Below are 26,080 nucleotides of genomic sequence, written 5' to 3'. Positions count from 1 at the left end.
AGAGAGAGAGAGAGACAGAGAGAGAGAGAGACAGAGAGAGAGACAGAGAGAAGAGACAATAAAATCAAGTGCAAGAGAGAGAGTAAGAGAATATTTTTAAAAAGGTGGCTAAGAAGTGGGGTCCAATTCCTTTTTGGGGGCCTCATTCAGACATGCTATTTGTGTTTTGCTAGCCTTGCTCTGGAAGAAAGTTAAGGCTGAGACAAAGGCTTTCAGGCAGGTAATTTAAGTCAGGAATATGATCCTCTGGGAATATCCTCAGGAAAGAAGGAAAAGCCAATAATATCCATTTTTTATTTTTTTGAGATGACTCCCCACTGCTCCTTTGTAAGAGATGAGTACTCAGTCTTTCCACAACCTTCTGAAGATCTTTCAAATAATCTACCCAGGAGAAGAAAGAAGAAATTTTTATCCACTGAATCCAGTGCTTTATGGCTCAAGGATGACTATATAGGCATTTACTATATCTCATACTACTTTGTGTTTCACATGGATAACTTCAGAGTGGTATCTACCTGAATCCCAGGTTCTAGCAATAAAAAAATCAGGGGGGAGGAAGAGAGAGGTATAAGGAGAAAGCTCAAAGCCACTTAGTGGCCAGAGTCAGACATGAAACTGACATGAAGGGGTGCAAGAGGTGTTCATTATGCTGCTTTCATTCGACTTGCATGACCACAGGTCCATAGAATCACTTATTAGGATCACTATTAGGATCACCTGATGAGGCCTCTATCCCCATATACTTGGCACACCTGTCAGAACTAGGGAGCTGAAGTGGAACCTTGGGAAATAATTAATGTGAACTACTTGGCACAGAGTAAACAGTCAATGAGAGTCATGTGGGAAGTTGCACATGCCTGACATTAGAGATACCTGAACATACAGACAAAACCACTCTGACATAAATATTATAAACTTGAAAGAGGTTTAAATTTGTTTGGCTATTTATATTGTGATTTGTGATTTTGTGATTCATATGAAACAAATGAAACAATATGTATTTGATCTTCTCTCTGTTCCTGGCACAGAGCTCCTGGAACCCTTGAAATTTCCTGTGATGGGGGGGGATCCAGGGGAAGATGGCAGCATAGGTGGGCACTGGGCTCACCTCGTCCTGCTGACCACTTAGAGTCCACCCACACCTGCCTAAATAACCCAGAAAACCACCAGAAGACTAGCAGAATGGACTCTCTGGAGTCAAGTGTAGACAAGAGGCCCACAGAAGAGAGTAGGAAGGGCAGAGAGGCGGTGTGTGCTACATGGACTGACAGGAGGGGGCCGGGGTGGTAGAGGGGCAGCCATAGCAAGGCAGAGCCCCTGAAGTCTGGCTTGCAAAAGCTGAGGGGCTGGACTCCATGAGTTCTGGAAGCCAGCGGGACTTAATATCTGGAATGTTAAAAATCAATAGCTCTGCTCAGAGAGCTGAAGGGCGAGAGGACACCAGGAGGGAGAGTTGTTGAGCCCCAGAAGACAGAGCTCAGCTTGGCGGGGAACAAAGGCACTGGCAAGTGCCATCTCCCTCTCCCACCCCCTCTCCCATCCCCCTGTGGATCCATCCCTCCAACAGGTCTGCCTCTCTCCTGGTGCTGCAGGGCCCCTCCTGCAGGGGACCACCAATGGGAAAGCGAACTAAGCCTACCCTTCCAACCCCTGTGCACCTTGCAGATCCACCCCAGCTAATACACCAGATCCCATCAAAGCAGCACCACAAGCCTGGCAGTGTGTAAGTAGCCTGGACAGGGGCCACACCACTCCACAGTGAGTCCTGTCCCTGGGAGAGGGGAAGATAAGGTACACACCAGTCTGACTCTGGATCCAGTGGTGGGCTGGGGACAGACATCTGGTCTGACTGCAGGACCCACCCACCAATGCAAGTTACTCCAGACAGCACAGGGGAAGTGCCCTGCAGTTCTGCGCCACCCCAGAGACTACCCAAAATGATGACACGGAAGAACTCTCCTCAAAAGAAACTCCAGGAAGTAGCAACAGCTAACGAATTGATCAAAAATGATTTAAGCAATATAACAGAATAAGAATTTAGAATAACAGTCATAAAATTAATCGCTGGGCTTGAAAAAAGTATAGAGGACAGTAGAGAATCTATTGCTACAGAGATCAAGGGACTAAGAAATAGTCATGAGGAACTAAAACATGCTATAAATGAGGTACAGAATAAAATGGAGGCGACCACAGCTCGGACTGAAGAGGCAGAGTAGAGAATAGGTGACTTAGAAGATAAAATTATGGAAAAAGAGGAAGCTAAGCAAGAGAGAGATAAAAAAAATCCAGGAGTATGAAGGGAGAATTAGAGAACTAAGTGATGCAACCAAACGGAACAATATCTGTATAATAGGAATTCCAGAAGATGAAGAGAGAGAGAAAGGGGCTGAAGGTGTACTTGAACAAATCATAGTTGAGAACTTCCCTGATCTGGGGAAGAACAAAGGCATTGAAATCCAAGAGGCACAGAGAACTCCCTTCAGATGTAACTTGAATCAATCTTCTGTATGACATGTCATAGTGAAACTGGCAAAATGCAAGGATAAAGAGAAAATTCTGAAAGCAGCTAGAGAAAAACATGCTCTAACTTATAGAGACCCATAAGACGAGTGGCAGACCTATCTACTGAAACTTAGCAGGCCAGAAAGGAATGGCAGGAAATCTTCAATGTGTGAACAGAAAAAATATGCAGCCAAGAATCCTTTATCCAGCAAGTCTGTCATTCAGAATAGAAGGAGAGATAAAGGTCTTCCCAAACAGAAAAAAACTGAAGGAATGCATCACCACTAAACCAGCTCTTACAAGAGATCCTAAGAGGGATTCCGTGAGTGAAATGTTGCAAGGACCACAAAGTACCAGAGACATCACTATAATCATGAAACCTACAGACATCATTATGAGTCTAAACCCGTATCTTTCTATAATAACACTGAATGTTAAATGGACTAAATGCTCCAACCAAAAGACATATGGTATCAGAATGGATAAAAAAAAAACAAGACCCATCTATTTCCTGTCTACAAGAGACTCATTTTAGATCTGAGGACACCTTCAGATTGAAAGTGAGGGGATGGAGAACTATCTATCATGCTACTGGAAGTCAAAAGAAAGCTGGAGTAGCCATACCTACATCAGACAAACTAGACTTTAAATTAAAGGCTGTAACAAGAGATGAAGAAGGGCATTATATAATAATTACAGGTTCTATCCATCACGAAGAGCTAACAATTATAAATGTCTATGTGCCGAATACGGGAGCCCCCAACCATATAAAACAATCACAAACATAAGCAATCTTATTTATAAGAATGTGGTAATTGCAGGGGACTTTAATACTCCATACAACAATGGATAGATCATCTAGACACAGAATCAATAAAGAAACAAGGGCCCTGAATGATACATTGGATCAGATGGACTGGACAGATCTAGTTAGAATTCTGCATCCCAAAGCAACAAAATATACTTTCTTCTCAAGTGCACATGGAACATTCTCCAAGACAGATCACATACTGGGTCACAAAACATCCCTTCATAAATATAAAAGAATTGAGATCATACCATGCACACTTTCAGACCACAATGGTATGAAACTCGAAATCAACCACAGGAAAAAGTCCGGAAACCTCCAAAAGCATGGAGGTTGAAGAACACCCTACTGAAGAATGAATGGGTCAACCAGGCAAGTAGAGAAGAAATTAAAAAATATGTGGAAACAAATGAAAATGAAAATACAACAATCCAAACGTTTTGTGATGTAGCCACAGAAGTCCTGAGAGGAAAATACATTGCAATCCAGGCCTATCTCAAGAAACAAGAAAAATCCCAAACACAAAATCTAACAGCACACCTAAAGGAAATACAAGCAGAACGCAAAGACACTCAAACCCAGCAGAAGAAGAGAAATAATAAAGACCAGAGCAGAAATAAACAATATAGAATCTAAAAAAAATGTAGAGCAGATTAATGAAACCAAGAGTTGGTTTTTTGAAAAAATAAAATTGATAAACCTCTAGCCTGGTTTCTCAAAAAGAAAAGGGAGATGACCCAAAGAGATAAAATCATGAATTAAAATGGAATTATTACAACCAATCCCTCAGAAATACAAGCAATTATCAGGGAATATGATGAAAAACTGTAAGCCAACAAAATGAACAACCTGGAAGAAATGGACAAATTCCTAAGCACCCATACACTTCCAAAACTCAAACAGGAAGAAATAGAAAACTTGAATAGACCCATAACCAACAGTGAAATTGAATCAGTTATCAAATCTCCCAACAAATAAGAGTCTGGGATGAGATGGCTTCCCTGGGGAATTCTACCAGACATTTAAAGCAGAGATAATACCTATCCTTCTCAAGCTGTTCAAAAAATAGAAAGGGAAGGAAAACTTCCAGACTCATTCTATGAAGCCAGCATTACTTTGATTCCTAAACCAGACAGAGACTCAGCAAAAAAAGAAAACTACAGGCCAATATCCCTGATGAATATGGATGCAAAAATTTGCAACAAGATACTAGCAAATTGAATTCAACAGCCTATAAAAAGAATTATTCACCATGATCAAGTGGGATTCATTCCTGGGATGCAGGGCTGGTTCAACATTTGCAAATCAAATCATGTGATCCATCACATTAATAAAAGAAAAGATTAGAACGATATGATCCTGTCAATCAATGCAGAAAGAATATTTGACAAAATTCAGCATCCTTTCTTAATAAAAACCCTCGAGAAAGTTGGGATAGAAGGAACATACTTAAACATCAAAAAAGTCATTTATGAAAAGCCCACAGCTAATATCATCCTCAATGGGGAAACACTGAGAGCTTTCCCCCTGAGATCAGGAACATGCCAGGGATGTCCACTCTCATAGCTGTTGTTTAACATATTGTTGGAAGTCCTAGCATCAGCAATCAGACAACAAAAGGACATCAAAGGCATAAAAATTGGCAAAGATGAAGTCAAGCTTTCACTTTTTGCAGATGACATGATATACAAGGAAAACCCAATAGACTCCACCAAAAGTCTGCTACAACTGATACATGAATTCAGCAAAGTCACAGGATACAAAATCAATGTACAGAAATCAGTTGCATTCTTATACACTAACAATGAAGCAACACAAAGACAAATAAAGAAACTGATCCCATTCACAATTGCACCAAGAATCATAAAATACCTAGGAATAAATCTAACCAAAGATGTAAAATATCTGTATGTGAAAACTATAGAAAGCTTATGCAGGTAATTGAAGAAGATATAAAGAAATGGAAAGACATTCCCTGCTCATGGATTGGAAGAATAAATATTGTCAAAATGTCAATACTACCCAAAGCTATCTACACATTCAATACAATCCCAATCAAAATTGCACCAGCATACTTCTCGAAGCTAGAACAAGCAATCCTAAAATTCATATGGAACCACAAAAGGCCCCGAATAGCCGAAGTAATTTTGAAGAAGAAGACCAAAGCAGGAGGCATCACAATCCCAGACTTTAGCCTCTACTACAAAGCTGTAATCATCAAGACAGCATGGTATTGGCACAAAAAGAGACACATAGACCAATGGAATAGAATAGAAACCCCAGAATTAGACCCACAAAAGTATGGCCAACTAATATTTGACAAAGCAGGAAAGAATATCCAATGGAAAAAAGACAGTTTCTTTAACAAATGGTGGTGGGAGAGCTGGACAACAACTTGCAGAAGAATGAAACTAGACCACTTTCTTACACCATTCACAAAAATAAACTCAAAATGGATAAAGGACCTGAATGTGAGACAGGAAACCATCAAAACCTTAGAGGAGAAAGCAGGAAAAAACCTCTCTGATCTCAGCTGCAGCATTTTCTTACTTGACTCCTCCCCAAAGGCAAGGGAATTAAAAACAAAAATGAACTATTGGGACCTCATGAAGATAACAGGCTTCTGCACTGCAAAGGAAACAATCAGCAAAACTAAAAGGCAACCAATGGAATGGGAAAACATATTTACAAATGACATTTCGGACTAAGGGCTAGTATCCAAAATTTATAAAGAACTCACTAAACTCTACACCAGAAAAACAAATAATCCAGTGAAGAAATGGGCAGAAAACATGAATAGATGATCCTCTAAAGAATACATCCAGATGGCCAACAGACTCATGAAAAGATGCTCAGCTTCGCTCCTTATCAGGGAAATACAAATCAAAACCACACACAGATTCCACCTCACGCCAGCCAGAGTGGCCAAAATGAACAAATCAGGAGACTATAGGTGCTGGAGAGGATGTGGAGAAACGGGAACCCTCTTGCACTGTTGGTGGGAATGCAAACTGGTGCAGCCGCTCTAGAAAACTGTGTGGAGGTTCCTCAAAAAATTAAAAATATGTCTACCCTATGACCCAGCAATAGCACTGCTAGGAATTGACCCAAGGGACACAGGAGTGCTGATGCATAGGGGCACTTGTACCCCAATTTTTAGAGCAGCACTTTCAACAAAAGCCAAATTATGGAAAGAGCCTAAATGTCCAGCCACTGATGAATGGATAAAGAAATTGTGGTTTATATACACAATGGAATACTACATGGCAATGAGAAAGAATGAAATTTGGTCATTGGTAGCAACATGGATGGATCTGGAGAGTGTTATGCTAAGTGAAATAAGTCATACAGAGAAAGACAGATACCATATGGTTTCACTCTTATGTGGATCCTGAGAAACTTAAGTGAAGACCATGGGGGAGGCGAAGAAAAAAAAAGGTTAGAGAGGGAGGGGCCAAAACATAAGAGACTCAAAAACTGAAAACAAACTGAGGGTTGATGGGGGGTTGGAGGGAGGGGAGGGTGGGTTATGGGTATTGAGGAGGGCACCTGTTGGGATGAGCACTGAGTGTTGTATGGAAACCAATTTGACAATAAATTTCATATTAAAAAAAAAGAAATTTCCTGTGATGAAAAACATAAAGAGATCTTGTATTATGTTAATAAAGTGACTTTTGTAAAGCACTTAAGTGGAACCAATAATGTGATTATAGGGTTGGAACTTTCACTCCCAACACCTCCTCCTGGGAGAGGAAAGGGACTGGAGATTGAGGTCAACTGTCAATGGCTAGTGATTTAATTAACCATGTCTATGTAATGAAGCCTCCATAAAACCTACAAGGATGGTGTTCATAGATCTTCCAGGTTGGTGAGATTCTGGGATAATGGCACAGTTGGAGAGGGAATGAAGCTCTGCACCTCTTTCCCCATACCTTGCCCTATGCATCTCTTCCATATGACTGTTCCTGGTTATATCCTTTTATAAAAAACTGATAACACAATGAGTAAAATGTTTGAATTCTGTGAGCCCCTCTAGCAAATTATTCAAGCCAATGAAACCCTTGATTTATAGCCAGTTGGTCAGAAGCCCAGGTGACAACCTGGATTTATGACTGGTGTCTTAAGTGCGATGGGACAGTCTTACAGGGACTGAGCTCTTAAACTGTGAGATATGGCACTGTCTCCAGGTAGACAGGATCAGAATTGAGTTAAATTGGAGAACTGCTTGGTATGGGTAAAAACAAACAGAAAAAAAAAAAACAAACACTGGAATTGGTGTGAGAATCACACTATACAAAAATAGACAACACTACCAAAGCAATGAGCAGAAACTGTCATGCTTTCTGTCATTTGGATGGGTTCATAAGGCTCTTATTTTCTAAACACAAATAGACATGGCGGCTAACACTTATGATACTTTGGGCTTGGTGTATCCACCACTGATAACTGTATGCTGCTGAGTTATCTCCAATTTACACTGATGTCACTCATCAGCTTTAACAGCTCAACTTCCTAATTTAACATACTTAAGAATGACCATGCTCTTTGAAAGAGTCCTGGCTTAGGAGTTTAAGAAATTATTCATAGATGAGTTTATATATTTATGTATGATGAAGAATTATTTTAATGTAACTCATAATCACAACAATTTGGAAACAACCCTAAATGCTCCAAAATATAGGACATTTTTTAGGTAATTTATGGTAAATGGTATCATGAGATAATTTGCAGACATTAAAATGTTGTTTTGGAAGATAAGGAAATCCTCATAATCTAAGTACCTTATAAAAATGAAAGATAGAAAATTTCATATTCAAGGTAGCAATTGTGTTGCTTACCTCAGACAGATAGCTTTATGGATATTTTGCTTTGAAACTATTTTTGCCAGTATTTTCCTTTTTTATTGTGAGTACATGATATATTGTCAGAAAAAAAGAAGTTGGTAACATATTGGAAGAAAAAGCTAAAAAGAGTGAACAGTTGACTAGCCAGTGTGATTGAGAGATCAAAAACAATTCAAGAGGTATTAAATATTTAGCATATCAGCCTACTTTTCATTGACTTCTGTCACCCACGTCAAGCTTAGACTTTGTTAGTAATTTTTCTTCTACCATTGTGCATTGTAGTAGAGCTAATCAAAGCCATCTATACCCTGAATTTCTTAGAAGGCTGCCTGTCTTGGTTTCTGCCAGTTTGGGGCAGGCTACATTACCATTTCTACACTTTGGGACTCCAGTAGCTATTTCCACCCACGTAATGGTCAAGAGGAAATTCTGGAAGAATTGGCTTTATGGCAAAATATTTCCTTGGGCCCATCTGCTGTTGCTGCTGCAGCCAAAGGTCCCAGTGGGATACAGGATATATTACATAAGGCTAAAACAAAGCTTGTAGGGGTAGTCATCAATGCTGAATTAATTTGATCTAATTTTTCCCCTATATTCATACTCTGCTCTGTGAAGTAATGCTCTGCCATCATGCTCCTTTAATAGCTACAAAGATATATGGCTCTACAGAGAAAGACAGATACCATATGGTTTCACTCTTATGTGGATCCTGAGAAACTTAAAAGAAATCCATGGGGGAGGGGAAGGAAAAAAAAAGAGGTTAGAGTGGGAGAGAGCCAAAGAATAAGAGACTTAAAAACTGAGAACAAACTGAGGGTTGATGGGGGGTGGGAGGGAGGGGAGGGTGGTGATGGGTATTGAGGAGGGCACCTTTTGGGATGAGCACTGGGTGTTGTATGGAAACCAATTTGACAATAAATTTCATATATTGGAAAAAAACACAAAGATATATGGCTCAATCCATTGCTAAAGATAACTCTTTCCAGTTATTTGGATATTCAAAATACAGAATATAGCTTAAACATTTATTTACTCTTTAAGTCTGGATTCTATCCATCACATGCCTGCCTCTGTAGGAACACCTACATATCCTTCTTTTTTGACTCCTTTTCCTCTTTCCTTTATTATCCTTTTTCCTTTAGACCTGGCTTCTTAATTCTACTTCCATCTTTTATAAATAAGCTAGAAAGCTCCATACTTGCAGTTGCCCCAATAAAATCAATTTGTTTTAGAGCTACACATACCTGGAGTGGTTCTGTAACATAAATTTTTCTCTTGCTACAATTGTTATAGAGTATTTCTCTGGAGTATAGTGAGGAAAAATTAGGACAATCATATACAGCACAGTTGTTTTTGAGACTTGAAAACAGCATTCCACTAAACAATCCTAAAATTCGTATGGAATGATAAAAAGACCCTAAATAGTTAAAACAATATTGAAAAAGCAGAACAAAGCTGGAGGCATTACACTCTTTGATTTTAAACTATACTACAAAGATCTAGTAATCAAAACAGAATACTGGAATAAAAACAGACACATGGATCAATGGAACAGAATAGAGCTCAGAAACAAACCCATGCATATATGGTCAATTAATTTATAACAAAGAAGCCAAGAATATACAATGAGGAAGGGACAGTCTCCTCAATAAATGCTACTGGGAAAACTGGACAACCATATGAAAAGAATAAACCTGGACCACTGTCTTATATCATACAGAAAAATTAACTCAAAATATGTTAAAAACTTAAACCTGAGAGCTGAAATTATAAAATTCTTTAAACAAAAGTCAGTAAGTCCCTTCACATCAGTCTTGGCAATGATTTTTTTGGGGGGTGTGGGGGGGAAGGATCTGACCCGCAAAACAAAAATAACTAAGTGGGATTACATCCAACTAAAATTTTTCTGCAAAACAAAGGAAACCATCAACAAAATGGAAGGGCAATTTAATGGATGGGAGAAAGTATTTATAAACCATATATTTGATGAGGGGTTAATATTGAAGTGCATAAAGAGCTCATGCAACTCAGTAGTCAAAAAAAAAAAAAAGAAAAAAAACTAACAATCTGACTTAAAAATGGCCAAATGTAAGAATATACATTTCCCCAAAAAATACATACAGGTACATGAAAAGATACTCAGTATCAGTAATAAGCAGGGAAATGTAAGTCAAAACACCTGTGAGCTATCATCTCACACCTGTTAGAACAGCTATCATCAAAAATACAAGAAATAAATGTTGGCAAGTATGTAGAGCAAAGGGGACCCTTGTGCACTGTTGTTGAGAACATAAATTAGTGCAGCCACTGTGAAAATGAGTATGGAGTTTCCTCAAAAAACTAAAAATAGAACTACCATATAATCTAGCAAGCCCATTGCTGGGTATTTATATGAATAAAATGAAAACTCAAACTTGAAAAGATATACACACTCCCATATTCATTGCAGCATTATTTACAATAGCCAAGATACAGAAACAGGAAAGTGTCCATCAGTGGATGAATAAAGATATGATATACATATACAATGGGATATTATTCAACCATAAAAAAGAATGAAATCCTGGGGTGCTTGGGTGGCTCAGTAGGTTAAGCACCTGACTTTTGATTTCAACTCAGGTCATGATCTCATGGTTCATGAATTCAAGCCCCATGTGGGGCTCTGCACTCATGGTTGGGAGTCTGCTTGGGTTTATTCTCTCTCTCCCTCTCTCTCTGTCCTTCCCCTGCTCACTCTCTCTCTCTCTCTCTCTCAAAATAAATAAATAAACTTAAAGAAGAAACAGTGAAATCTTGCCATCTGCAACAACATGGCTGGAATTTTAGGGCAGCATGCTAAGTAAAATAATTCAGAGACAAATACTACATGATCTCAATAATATGTGTTCTCTAAAAATAAATAAATAAACAAGCAAAAAGCCAAGATCATAGAAAAGAAGAACAGATTGGTGGTTTCCAGGGTTGGGGGTTGGATGAAATAGTGAAGTGTGTCAAAATGTACAAACTTCTAGTTATAAAATAAATAATGTATGATATACAGCATGGTATACCAATGGTAAAACAGGGTATTAACAATCGTTAATAATATTGTATTTCATATTCAAAAGTTGCCAAGACAGATGTTAAAGTTTCTCAAAAAACAAAAAAATAATTTCACTTAATATGGCATCTTGGCTCCTACAATCCCTCACTATTTAATTAAACCATAATTAATGTTGCTTAAAGAAGCATAAGCAGAATTTCTTATTAATTTGCAATGCTGGACATTTCTCCACAAATGCTGTGGGCTGTTTTTCAAAAAACAACCTTTGTATGAAAATTTGGGGTTGAAGAAAAAAAACATACAGGCTTTTATGTATAAGTTGAGGGGCCATTTTTGAAACCAAACTTATGATGGAGATCTTATGTATACATATATTTTTTTACATTCTCCAAATGATAAAGATACAATATAAATAAAGAGAAAGCAGCAGCATCTGAAATTAGCAATAATGGTGATTTCTGTTAAAACCTTTGAATATTTTCCTCCTATGAAGGTTCAGGACATGTGGGATAATTATCCCTCAGGTATTAAAACAGTTTTAACTCATGGTGCCCAGGACAGTTTTAAGCTCCTCAAATCCAACCAGAACTTGGGGACTTTTCAAGGCAGCTGGTCAGTTTAAAGAATACTGTGTAAGGTACTTTCAAACCACATCAAAAATATGTTCATCACAGTTGTGTAATTGTACAGCTACCCAGGGGTTCTTACCATTCCCTAGCACCTAAATTGCTAAAGAAAGTAAATCAGTTCTTGGGACACTTCCTAGTTCTCCAACACTCAAACACATCCTAAGGCCTTGCCAAAGACATCAACTATTATTATTGGACTTCCCTTTTTTAAACCTTCACATTTGTATTCCTAGATGCAATATATTGAAGATTCCAGACAAAACAGGTAAGAAGTTTTTATGCAGAAAGCATAAAAAATGTAATAACCAAAATGTGCTACACATTCTCTTGGATGCAAAATAGTGGATTCTCACAATAGTGTTATGAGGCAGTCTGGTACCAATTGTATTTGGTGAAGAAACTGAGACTCAGAGAAATTAAATAACTTGCCCAAATTTACTTACACTGAATCTATAACACCAGAAGCTTCTGATGAGAAAAAGTAGATTTCAACTACTTCATTACATCTCCCTAAAGACTAATATAATTTTATAAATTCAGAAGTCAGAAGCCTATGTTTGTTGAGATATACATCTTATTGACTTCTCACAGTCTCATTGGATACATCCCCATGATAGGATAAAGAAGATTCCATGATGGAAAAGTCATAATTACAAAGAAATGTTACAATGAGTTGAGACAAGCTGCCTTGAAATTTCTATGTAAAGCTGCACGTTTTGCCCTTTATATATAAACAGAAAAAACTAAATCTTTTTTCTTCTGTGTATCCACACATCACAATGAAAGACAATGCTCATATGTTCATAACCTGCCTCGTATCCCACTCCAGCTGAAATTTTCTGCTCTTAAAGATTCTCAGATTATGGGGGTGTTCTCAATTTGCTATCACTGGGTTTGTGTACCTCTCTATCAAACTGGAGACTTATGTGGGTGTTTTAGATATTAACAAAAATGTTCTCTATTTCCAAATTGGACAAACACCACAGTTTTTTTGACCAGTATAAAACAGCTGTGGTTGGTGAACTGTGGTTTCAGTTTGTCATACACAGCTAGTTATGCTTCCTGCCTTATATAACTATGGCAAATAGTTATATCAGGAAGAGTTGACTTCATTGTAACATCTCAACTATGGAAGAGATTTTTCCTTCCGTGGGGTATTATTTTCTCACTCTCTTAACATCTGAACACTGGATTAAATGTAAAACCAACTCTCACTAAAAAGGAGGCAGAATTTAAGAATGATAATTTTTGTAGAAAGTCAGACATTAAATTTAATCCTTACATTGTTACTCAAAACTTCTATGACCTTGGAAAATTACATAACTTCCCTGAGCTTCTGTTTCCGTATCTACTGAGAAGAGACTCAGGGCCCAATTTGAAATCCAAAATATAACACCTAATTTATGTGGATGCTTGTGAAGATTAATTCAAATGTTTGTAGATGACACAGTAGGTATCTGGCTTAGTAAATTTTTAAAAACCTGATTCCATTCTCCCCTAGTGAGGGAGAACTTGATGATAGGACTATATATCATTTCTCTATATGCACCTGCTGCCTACTATAAGCACTGACACATAAGAGTATCCTCATAAGTATATTTTCCATGAATGGTACCAGGCCTTTGCCTAAGATCTCATCTTTTAGCTCTTATAAATCCTTTTTCCAAGGGAGCTAGGATGAGGACAGAAAGATCTTGTTTACCACTCAATACCATATGCTAAATATTCCCATTATTTAGGTCACATCTTGGAATAACAGCCTAAGAGATTATTGGAATTCATGTTCTAAATATTCATCTAGGGGCACCTGGGTGGCTCCATCAGTTAAGCGTCCAACTTTGGCTCAGTACATGACCTCATAGTCTGTGAGTTCGAGCCCCACATGGGACTCTCTGTTGTCAGCACAGAGCCCGCTTCAGATCCTCTGTCTCCCTCTATCTGTGCTTCTCTCTCTCTCTCTCAAAAATAAATAAACATTAAGAAAAATAAATATGCATCTCATTCCCTGTGGTGGAGGAAGACTGGGGGAAAACTGCTTGACAAGCAGTTGAAATTCTACATCCCTTCTCTATGTGCTAAAATTACAACTGCTATTAGTGGGTGTCAAACACATGAGATGTGCTTCTCAAGAGAGCAGACCCCACAATTCCTTCAAACATCAATGGTAGTGACACGACAGATCATAAAGTTACCTTCACTCTTTTTATTTTTATTTATTTATTTATTTATTTTTTAATTAATTAATTAATTTATTTATTTTTTAATATATGAAATTTACTGTCAAATTGGTTTCCATACAACACCCAGTGCTCATCCCAAAAGGTGCCCTCCTCAATACCCATCACCCACCCTGCCCTCCCTCCCACCCCCCATCAACCCTCAGTTTGTTCTCAGTTTTTAACAGTCTCTTATGCTTTGGCTCTCTCCCACTCTAACCTCTTTTTTTTTTTTTTTCCCTTCCCCTCCCCCATGGGTTTCTGTTACGTTTCTCAGGATCCACATAAGAGTGAAACCATATGGTATCTGTCTTTCTCTGTATGGCTTATTTCACTTAGCATCACACTCTCCAGTTCCATCCACGTTGCTACAAAAGGCCATATTTCATTCTTTCTCATTGCCACGTAGTATTCCATTGTGTATATAAACCACAATTTCTTTATCCATTCATCAGTTGATGGACATTTAGGCTCTTTCCATAATTTGGCTATTGTTGAGAGTGCTGCTATAAACATTGGGGTACAAGTGCCCTTATGCATCAGTACTCCTGTATCCCTTGGATAAATTCCTAGCAGTGCTATTGCTGGGTCATAGGGTAGGTCTATTTTTAATTTTCTGAGGAACCTCCACACTGCTTTCCAGAGCGGCTGCACCAATTTGCATTCCCACCAACAGTGCAAGAGGGTTCCCGTCTCTCCACATCCTCTCCAGCATCTATAGTCTCCTGATTTCTTCATTTTGGCCACTCTGACTGGCGTGAGGTGCTATCTGAGTGTGGTTTTGATTTGTATTTCCCTGATGAGTAGCGACGTTGAACATCTTTTCATGTGCCTGTTGGCCATCCGGATGTCTTCTTTAGAGAAGTGTCTATTCATGTTTTCTGCCCATTTCTTCACTGGGTTATTTGTTTTTCGGGTGCCTTCACTCTTTTTAAATACATGTGACAGTCACATTTATACCAAATGATTTCAACAAGATTAATGTTATTCAAGTCGGCACCGAGAAATTAATCACTTCACCATTATTTTAGTGTTAACAAGACACTTTAAAGGAATCATTTGACAAAGACTATTCACACTAACATGAGAGGAGGAGCACAGATGTCAAAAGCTAATTAGGAGTGGACAAATTATACAAAGGAGTAAGACCTAAGTCTTAGAAACAGACTCCTTGCTTTCGGAAATCTCTCTTTAGGTTACTTTATCCTGGTTGTGGCCTCTCCTCACCTCTCTAAAACCAGCCAGAAAGTCATCCACCTTGATACTCCTGTTTTAGAGAGGTAGTTTTAGAACCCAAATAAAAATTATCATCATCATTACTGATAAAGTTTACTGAACAATTGCCACATTATAGGAATTGTGCTTAAAACATTATACAGGGATAGTATTCTCCCCATTTTAACCTAAAGAAAATAGAGAACAGGACAATCAGAGAGAAAAAATAATTTTTTTAAAGGCCAATTGATTTAAGCAGCAACTGGTGTTTTTTTTTTTTTTAATTTTGTTTATTTTGAAAGAGACAGAGAGAGAGAGACAAAGAGAAGGTGAGCAGGGGAGGGGTAGAGAGTGAGGGAGGGGAGAGAATCCCAACCAGGCTCTGCCACTCAACACAGAGCCCAACTCAGGGCTTGATATCACAACTGTGAGATCATGACCTGAGCCAATATTAGGAGTCTGATGCTTAACCAACTGAGCCACCCAGCCACCCCAACTGGTTGTTTTTTTGTTTTTGTTTTTTTTTTACACATCAAAACTTTAACCTCAGTGCTGTTTCAGGATTATTTCTTTCCTTCTTCAGAGAAAAACTCAAGTTTCCAAGACACGGAATCTGAAGAGACACAGAATCCAAAGCAGGCTCCAGGCTCCAAGCTCTCAGCACAGAGCCCAACACAGGGCTCAAACCAACGAACAGTGAGATCATGATCTAAACCAAAGCTAGACACTTAACTGACCGAGCCACCCAGGCACCCCTCAGTTTGTTTATTCTAATCTACATTGTTTGGTGTCTGCCTTACATATATATATGGTTCAGGGGTTAGCTGGAGATTTGGGGAGGGAATCTAGGGATTCCTCTATCTTCTTTCCATGACCCCCTACCCCAACTTTCCAGAGATTATGGATTTCACAAACTCTCTCTCTCTGGTTCTTTAGACCAGGAACACTGGGTTCTCAGAAATTTAGATACTCTCTATGGCTCTGTGGACTACCATCATTTAAAGAGATAAAGAGAAGGAGAAGGGGAGAGAGAGTGGGGGTGGGGGGGAGAAAGAGAGAGAGAGAGAGGGAGATGGGTGGAGAATGAAGGAGGGAAGGAGGGAGAGAGAAACTTACTGAGTGCTATTCCCTTTCAGGTTTTGACTCCATCCTAAAATCTGCCTATTTTTGTCTACTCTTAGTGGCTTTAGGAAAGTGTCTTTTGTATTTTTTCCAGAGTTTACAGTTGTTGTCCATGGGAGGTTTAGTTTGATAGGCACTTACTTAGCTATACCAGAGGAATTTTCTTTTGAGAATATGAACAAGTTAGAAATTTTCCCTTAATAAACATAAATGATAATATGCAAACATATACACACACTCACAGATATGCAATGTACCAAGCAATTTTTGACAGTTAATGCATCTCTGAAACCTATACCTATGGTAAATCTCAGGTCAAAAATCCCTGATCCCAGTGCATGGTACTGAGATTACAAAATTGAGTCAGATTTAGGCATTACCCTTGCAGAGCCCTTGTTCTAGAGCAGGGATAAGTAAACTTTTTTCTTAAAGGGAAAAACAGTAAAAGTATTAGGCTTATGGACCAGCCACATGATCTCTGTCAAAACTTCTCAACTCTGCCATTATAAAGCCAATGCAGTCACAGACAATATATGAATGATGAGTGGAGCTACTGTAATTTTCCAATGGAAAAGTAAGTCACAGACCCATCGGTTGCACCTTGCTGACCTTTGTTCTAGAAGAGAGAGAGAGAATAAAGAGGAAAGTAGTAAGGGATTGGAGAATGGTTGAAGAGAAATTTCAAATAATGAAGCAGGAGAAACTATGATTGCCCGGGGAAGATGCTGACAGTGTGGCTTTGTTTAAAAAGTCAAAGAAAATAGCACAAACCTCATAAAATCGATTTCAACTCTTTACAGCAAGGATACAAACATCAAACAACAAACAACCAATCCTATCCCTGGTTTATGTGTGAGTCATCTCTTCATCAGTTCCACAAAACTCCAACAGCAAATCTAGCTTTCAATTAGTGGTCTCATCAGCTTATCACTGTTATTTAGCTATTTACAGTCTTTGTTCTCTCCAGGAATGTGAATGTATGTGGTGGGGCATCGGTTATTTATTTATTTGCTTATGTGGCCCTATATTGAGTGTGATTATTATTACATAGAACTCACTAAATATAGACATCTGAATGGATAATGGGGAAGAAATTCATTGAAATCAGTATAAAACAGTAACAGTAGCCTTTTAAGACAGGTGTACACAATGCATTGGTGTTCACAGAGGTAAAAAAAAATATGATCATGTCTAAATGAAAAGATCAGTAAAAATTCCACAGGGGAAAGAATATATAAGCTATTTCTTGAAGGACAGATAAATCTTTTTAATCCAACCATTAAAAACATTGTTTTTATTGTTTTTTTTTCTTTGTAACCTTTAAAATGATACATGTTTACATGGGTAAGAAGACTCTTCAGCCCTCTCTCCCTAATCCAAAAATGCTTTTATTCCTTTGTTGACTTCTTCCCTCACTTCTCTTTAGGAGGAGAGAATACTAATTTGATGTACACTCATGTATTAGTGGACAGAGTCACTGTGTGGAGGGCAAAATCACTCACATTTTCCTATCTAAGTGGGAGCATAGCAACCTATTTTAGCCAAACCTAAATTCCTGTTGGGATTTTGACTCATATTTGCAACCATTCAGGAAGTAGTAATATTTCCAGATATTAAGATAGGCATATGACGAAGCAACAGAGCCTATTTACCACTTGTATTAAATTTAATACTCCTAATCCAGCTCTTTCTGATGCCTCTACATGGTGGCCTAAGTTTTGGTCTATGAGTCTATAAATAATAATAAATACTATCTTGTTTCCCATGTAGTTACTGTTTTTCAGGTGGAAATCTTCCCCAGTTTGTCATACTACAGACCTGCAATCAGCCAATAGCAACTGATTAGAATTAGCTTGGGGACAAAGCCTTTTTTCCATTGCTCTGTGGCCATTCTGCCTAGAAGCACATATGCTCATTACCTTTATTTGGGATAAGTGGATATATATTTGTATCATTCAACTATGGGTTTTTTACTAGATCTACTCTGAAGTTGTTAGGGGTCACTGAGAAGCACTATTAAACAAATGTGTGGGAAGATGCAGTAGGAAAATTAAAACCATAAGAAAATTGTCAGGGATCATAAAGGCTAAATTCAAACTAGAACATAGTCTCAATTTACTAAAAGTTCCTTGAGAAATCACTGGTTTTATGTATGAGATTATCTTTGGAAAACATTGGCAATCACCTATTCCCTAACAGCAAATAAAGTTGTATAAAGCACAGAATCTTCTTAAAAAGTTGTCAAAGAGGTTTGGATTTTCTTGAATGCCTGGTGACTAGAGAAGTAAGTATATCAGCAAAGATGGAGAATATTGAGAAATCAACCACTTACCTTTCAGTGAAACAACTAAGATTTTCAAGGAAACTGGGGAAAACATCAGCTTGTTATGACCTAAAATTCAAATATTCCTGAACTTTTAGCAATCTTGGTATTTAGCTACTAGGTGTTTTAAGACCTTATATCAGAGTTACTGAAGATCAGTGTTACTTCTCTCCTCTGGTCCATAAATGGTATGTATGTATGTATGTATGTATGTATATGTATGTGTATACAATTTTTTTTTCATCAGTTGCTCGAACTGCGGTCCATGAATTCTTCGCACCAGGATCATCACCTGGGATATTTGTTAAAAATGCAGATATCTACTCACCATCCTAAACCTCATGAATAAAATTGCCAAAGTGGGGGCACAATGCATGAGAATCTTACATTTTTAGCAAGCTTAACATTTTAAAACTTAGTTATGCTGGGCACAGCTGTTTAGGCCTGAGTTCAAATTTAATGTCAGTTTTGTTGCCCTACATATTCTTGACAAAACACTGGAATACAGGCTACTGTATTAAACCAAAGCAAAGACTCTTGGTGCTGCAACTAATTAGAATCTTTAAAAAAATTAGCACAAGTGTCTTCTTCCTCCTGTTTTATCTTTTTAAGTGGGTTCATTTTTCAAAGTTCTTCAAAAGAAAAAAGAGTAAAGAGAAGTAAAATAAACATCTAGTAAAGATCCAGAAAATTTCAGCTTTTTTTCTTTTTCTACCCAAAGTCATGTATTGTTAGAAAAAAAAAAAACCTAAAGTTTTGTTTTGTCTAAAGGTAGCATAGGTCTCTTGTATAGCATGCTTGTTTTAATGTCAATTCATAGCCAAATTGAAGCCTCAAGCAAGCAGGGCCTGTAGGAACGTACAGCACAATCTGCAGGAAAATGACAGTTTAAAAAATTTAAATGTCTCACACAAAGCCATCCATCAATAACACTGTAGTGATATCATTGCTCAATGCAATGTCCATATGAATATGTTGAAGCGAATATTCTTACAGGCCTTAAACTCTCATTTGACTCTGCCTTGGCAGAATAAAATAGGATTTTACAATATCTGATATAAATGCATTTAGATTCTGATGACATATTTTTGAATATGACTGTCAAAGAATCAAATCAGGTTGCAGAAAGTGACTTTACGTTGATTATCTATAAAGGCAAATTAAAGTGAAGAGAAGTGGCAATGTTGTGAATAATTCAGGGAAGTGAGGGAAAAATATAGTTTGAGTTCTGAATTATTTATTCAGGCTTTCTAGGTTGATCCAATCCATCATGGTCACTATTCAATTTTACTGTTTCTGTGTAGCTGTAGGCTGTGGTGTGTCCCTTCTGGTGTGATTCTAGTACATTCACAGCAAGGGGTCTGAATGGTTTTCCCCAATCTTCTCAATTGTATGCAATGGTAATTATGGTCGTAGTAAACATTTATTGAACATTTATGTGCCAATCACAGCTCTAATTACTGATCATTTATCCTTTAAAACACCTCATAATATGAGGTAGATATTAATATTTCCATTTTATAGATGAAGGAACAAGACTCAGCTTAAATATCTTTGTATACCTGGCAAGCAGCAGATCCTGAAGCCAAAATGCCTAATTCTAATTCTTGCTTTTATCAACTATACTATACTGAGAGCTTTAAATAACAAGTCTGATTCAAAGACCACCTTGGTGTTGCTTTTAGTTCCCCTTGTATTGCTTGGTTAATAGCAGCCAGAGTAGAAGAGGAAAAGGTAGATATGAAACACACAGGACTCGATGTGGGATCCAGCTTCCTGAGAGGCTGCAGAGGAATCAGCTTTAGCAGCCTGCAAGTATATATGAGGGATGACCACGTTGCTCAATGCAAAGTGGGAAGTTGAAGGGACTACACAGGTTAATGTCCCCTCTTTTCTCTCTCCCCCACAGATTAAGATATGATTTTCTTTTCAGTCCTTCTGGAAAGGGTATATGGCAAACATCATCTGCTGGTTGTCCTCTTGGTCTGTTGGGAGCTTTCTGTCAAGTGTTCCCTGGCATAGAGCTCTGCATGTCATATTACTTTGCTCTTTCCTTGCCTTGCATCTTTTTATTCTTACCTTCACTGTCCTGGGCTTACACCTTCCAAATAAAATGTCAGAACCTTAATGGGGTGCCTCAGTGTCTTCTTAGCAGTCCTGAGCTAAAACAACGGTCAATAAATACACACGTCTTACATGTGCCAGACCCCATTCACAGTATTTCAGATATACTAACTAATTTAATCCTGACAACAAACCAGTGAGGTATTATTATCATCCCCATTTCCATTTTACAGTTAAGAAAATTAGGATATAGAAAGGTTAAATCTTTCTAGGGAACAGAAAAACAATGTTTTCTGAATGTTTTTTGCACATGAATACATAAGTGAATAAATGGAAACTTGCTCAAGAGAATGAAATAATCAGAAAAATTCCACTTCTAAAATTCATGGGGTGCTGCCGCTTCTATTATTATGTTGTTTGGTGGAGGAAAAAAGGTTTCAGCCCTGGATGTAGCAAAACGCATTGCATAGAGTAGATACTCAACATTTACTAGTTAAAATAATGCATATTTAACAACATACATAAAGTATTTCTTTAAACATGCAAAGAACTAGAAGAGATTGAGTAACATTGCTGTTGTATGGTTCCAGGAGCTCAGATTATGAGGAAAGGCAACGGTGGGGAAATGAACTTGGGAGATACCTTGCCACACCTTTGCTTTATGTCAAATATAGCTAAATTCCTGGAATTCAAAGTTCCTTAGGGTTGCAAGACCAACAATAAACAAATAATAAAAGATACTGCCATGAAAACCAATATGTTGTCCAGAAAAATAAACAGCCAAGAAGAAACCATCTTTTTTTGTGCCCTATGAATTTTCCTTAGCACGAGTTGATCTTTTGTCAACGATCTTTTTTTTCCTATTTGATATGACTGTGCGGTGCAGTGGCCCCTATTCAAGTATTGATGAAAGCTTTGAGAGACTTGTGGAAAGCTTAAAGATTTGATGAGGACTGGAAACAAGTGACTTGGAAATGCAAGTGATACAATATTGTCAACTATTAACCCAAAGACCTTAGTTTTCTTTTTATTTTTTTTAACGTTTATTTATTTTTGAGACAGAGAGAGAGCATGAATGGGGTGGGTCAGAGAGAGAGGGAAACACAGAATCTGAAACAGGTTCCAGGCTCTGAGCTGTCAGTACAGAGCCTGACGTGGGGCTCGAACCCAGGAACTGCGAGATCGTGCCCTGAGCTGAAGTTGGACACTTAGCGGACTGAGCCACCCAGGCGCCCCAAGACCTGAGTTTTCTAATACGGTTGGCATCTCAGGTTTTTTTTGGTATTTCTGCACTTTTTCTTTTTCTTTTTTTTCCAGTTACTGCACATTTTTAAAGTAGCAAACTAATTTATATATGAATCGATATTGTGTGAACAATGGAATACCATAATTTAGAGTGAAATTTGAATTCATTTTTTATTTTACTATATTCTAGATGATTTCTTAAGAATTCTTTACAACCTAAAAGCCAAGTTTTTAAAGCATATTATTTTCCATTGGACTGTTATCAAGCATCTAACCAACAAACCACTTCTATACTTATGTGTAAGGGAAGCTATGGGTGTGTTCATTTCACCTTTGGGGAATTCTCACATATACTGTTAGGTGCCAGGCGAATCTTACAATTGTAGAGCTAGAATATGAATGTTGACGGGAGTGATCTGTAAGTCTTTGCTTAAATAGAAGAAACCTCTTCACCCTTTTTGGTACCTTTGAGAAATTCCTTTCCTACTGATTAGGTTTCAAAGCAGTTCTATCTCTCTACACTGGCTCCTACAATATTGCCCAAGGGACCAATATGAGGTTTATCTGCGTAAATGTAATGTCCCATAGCTCTGGTAACTGATATGGAACTTGGCATACACCCAAAGCCAAAAGCAATCATAGTCCTCTTTAATATTTTTCTGCTTAAGCTAACAGGAAAGGTAGATTATTTTTATAACCATTTATCCATCCTTAGATTTAGTAATTCATTATCACAAAAAAGTTCAGATCTCCCATTTGTTTGGGCCATTGATCTTACTCATATCTTTCTATGTACTTGAATATTTTATCCAAGTCTCAAATTAATTAGCATTAAGGGCTTCAAAATATTTTATCATTTTGTAATGCCTACAGTATCTGTTGTTCTCTCTCCTTTTTCAATTCTAATGTCACTCAATCACACCTCCTTTCTTTTGTCTCCAGATCAGTTTTGGCAGAGATTTGTTAACTTTATCTCTTTGCAAAGAACCATAGTTTGGTTTTGTTGAGAATATTGTACCATTACTTTATGTACCATTAATTTCTGCTCTTCATATTTTTAAAACAATTTCTACTTTGGGATCAACTAGTTTGTTTTTTGTAATGTTTTAAATGAATGCTTAATATATTTATATATAGGCTTTTTTGTTTTCTATAGTACTTGAAGCTACAGATTTCTCTTTAAGCACAACTTGAGCTACATGACATTAGTTTTTATATGCCATTATCATTCATTAACTTTTTTTCTAATTTCAATTATGATTGCTTATTTGACTCATTATTTAGAAGCATGCTTAACTTCTAAACATATTAAGTTTCCAAGTTTTCTTTTTATTACTGATTATATGATGGTTAGAATTATAATTTTTTTTTTTTTAGATTTGTTGATATTTGCTTTATTACTGCTATGAGACTAGGGTGTATGCGTGTGTGAGTGTGCATGTTTCTGTGTTAATGACTTAATTGTTTAGTGTCCTATATGTGTGTCAATAAAACAATGATTTAATTGAGTTGTTCAAATCTTCTATATCCATCATCCAGTTTTTTTTTTCTTCTGTTTTATTTTTTATATTTTTCCCTTTTTGGCTTGCTTGTACTATTAGTTATTAATATAAATGTTAACAATCTCCCACTGTGGTGGTAGATTTATATAGTTCACTTATTAACTTTTTATCTTAAAATAATTATACATTTAGATATACAATCAAAACCAAGAAAACTGACTTTGGTGCAAAGTGTGCACATAGACTTACGTCATTTAATCACATGTGTAGATCCTGTAACATTGATTCTGCTGCAATCAAAATACAAAACAATTTTATCATAATTCAGATCTCTCTCATGGCATGGCCTTTATAGTCACATCTATCCCTAACCTCTGCCAACCTCTAAGCCATTTTCCATCTATATAATTTTGCCATTTTGAGAATGTTACAGAACTTCAATATTACAGTACCCAACTTTACGAGTGGCTTTTAAAACTCAACATAATGCCCTTATACCCATCCAAATTGGGTGTATTAACAGTTTGTTGTTTTTCGTTGCTGAGTAGCATTCTATGGTGTAGACACATCACATTTTGTTTAACCAAAACACCTATTCAGAAGCACATTTCTGGGACCCCTGGGTGGCTCAGTCGGTTAAATGTCCAACTTCAGCTCAGGTCATGATCTCATGGTTTGTGGGTATAAGTGCCACATCAGGCTCTGTGCTGACAGTTTGGAGCCCAAAGCCTGCTTTCAATTCTGTGTCTTCCTCTCTTTCTCTGCCCCTCCCCCACTCGCACTGTTTGTCTCTATCTTCCTCTCAAAAATAAATAAATATTTTTGAAAAAGAAGCACACTTCCAAATTTGGCTGTTACAAAGAGAGATGTTATAAATATTTGTGTAGAAGTTTTTCTGTGGACATGCATTTCAATTCTTTCTGGATAAACACCCAGCAGCACAATTACTAGGTCATATGGTAAATAAATGTTTAGTTTTTTAAGAAACTCTCCAGCTATTTTCCAGAGTGGCCATGCCATTTTACACTTCATTCCACACAATGGATGACAGATTTACTTTCTCAGCACCCTCATTAGCATTTGACACTGTCCATGTTTTTTAAGCTGTTCTAACAGAATTGAGCAAGATATCGCCTCATGGTCTTCAAGTGCATTTCCCTGATGTACAGTGATGTTGAACACCTTTTCATGTACTTATCTGCCATCTGAATATTCTCTTCTGTGAAACTTCTCTTCGTGTTTAATTGTGATCTAAATAGAGTATATTATTTTTTTACTATTGAGTTTTGAAAATTTTTTGTATATTCTAGATGAGCCATTTGTCAAATATGTGGATTACAAATATTTTCTCCCAATCTGTAACTTCTCTTTACCTTAATAGGATCTTTCACAGAACATTATTTTTTTATTTTGATAAAATCCATTTTACTATTTTTTTAGTAGCATTTTTTATTTTATTTTATTTATTTATTTTATTAACTTTATGGAACATATTTTTGTTCTTATATCTAAGAACTCTTCATCAAACTCTAGGTCCCAGCAATTTTATTTATTGTTTTCCTCTAAAATTGTTATAATTTTAAGTTTTATATTTATATTTTATTTATATTTTATATCTATAATCCAGCTTAATTACCTTTTACATAAAATGTGAGTTTTAGATGAAAACTCACTTTTGCCTATAGATATTCAATTTCTTGAGTACTAACTGTTGAAAAGAGTTACCTTCCTCTATTTAATTGCTTTTGCATCTTTGTGAACAGTTGGCTGTACTTGTGTTGGTCTATTTCTGTGTTTTTGTTTGATAATACTATCAATTTTTTTAAATTTATCTTGAAGTTATATTGATAGTTAATACATATTTTATGTCTTCCTCTGTATGGGGAGAAGAGTTAAGATGGCAGAGGAGAGGGGAGAACCTAAGCTTGCCTTCTTCTTCAAACACAGCTAGATAAATATCAAAACATTCTGAATACCCAAGAAATCAATCTGAGGGCTAGGAGAACAAAACTGTCAGTCTGTAAGTAGAATCGTGGAGGCTAGGAGCTATGGAAAATTGATCTGGAAGAGATAAAAAATAGTTGCTGCAGGTGCTGCAGAGGGGAGGAAGTCCTGCTTAGGGAGACTACCACAAAGTATTAAAAGAGCAGAGTGCAAAATCTGAAGTTTTTGAAGCCTGCCCCCACTAGAGTTGCCCCTGGCTTAGCAGTGCTCCTATGGTGAAGGAGGACAGAGACCCAGGAGTAGATAGTGGGGTCTGAGGATCCCCTGGGTTGCATAGGGAGAAACAGTTACCCTATTTGGAGTGCATTTAGGACTGGTGGCAAGGCCTCTCTAGGGATAGAAGAAAGTGTGGCACCAGTATGTTGCACTGCTCCCAGGCACAGAAGCAGGGATTCCAGCTCAGGGTAGTAAGTCTTGGTGCTGCCTTTCTGCTCTGCTTTGGCATATACTACCAGCTTCTGCTCGGTTGTGCAACTGCTTTCCTTGGACAGCTTTGCGAAAGTGTGGTGATACTTTACCCCAGAGGATCAGGCAGGGCCATGCCCCGCCCTGTTCCAGTGCCT

This window comes from Neofelis nebulosa, chromosome 4, assembly GCF_028018385.1.
Source record: "Neofelis nebulosa isolate mNeoNeb1 chromosome 4, mNeoNeb1.pri, whole genome shotgun sequence".
Taxonomy (NCBI): Eukaryota; Metazoa; Chordata; class Mammalia; order Carnivora; family Felidae; genus Neofelis; species Neofelis nebulosa.
This window is presented reverse-complemented; position numbering follows the sequence as displayed.